At 45.1% G+C, this 315-nt stretch overlaps 1 pseudogene; it reads right to left on the bottom strand.

Moving 5' to 3' along the window:
* LOC104160315 overlaps positions 1–315 on the bottom strand; it is an 804-nt pseudogene that overhangs the window by 261 nt on the left and 228 nt on the right.

The raw sequence follows: 315 nt of genomic DNA, 5'->3' as shown, positions 1-315 counted from the left end.
CCGATACGTTCGGCGTAATAAATCATGGTGGCGAAAATTAAAACTCCCAAAGCCAAAAAAATCACCAGGAGGAGAAATTCGTTCGTGCTGGCCCGTAAAGTGTGACCCAAAACCCTCAACCCGACGAAGTGTCGGGTTAATTTAAAAATCCGAAGGATGCGAACGAAACGAACGACTCTTAAAAACCCCAAAACGTCTTTGGCGGCTTTGGAGGAAAGACCTCGCAGGCCGACTTCGAGGTAAAAAGGTAAAATGGCGACGAAATCGATAATGTTTAAGCTGCTTTTCACGAAATCTCGTTTGTCGGGACAAAAA

Source organism: Cariama cristata, unplaced genomic scaffold, assembly GCF_000690535.1.
Source record: "Cariama cristata isolate BGI_N322 unplaced genomic scaffold, ASM69053v1 scaffold37704, whole genome shotgun sequence".
Taxonomy (NCBI): Eukaryota; Metazoa; Chordata; class Aves; order Cariamiformes; family Cariamidae; genus Cariama; species Cariama cristata.
Note: the sequence above shows the minus strand (reverse complement) of the source record. Positions and strands in the feature narration are given on the sequence as shown.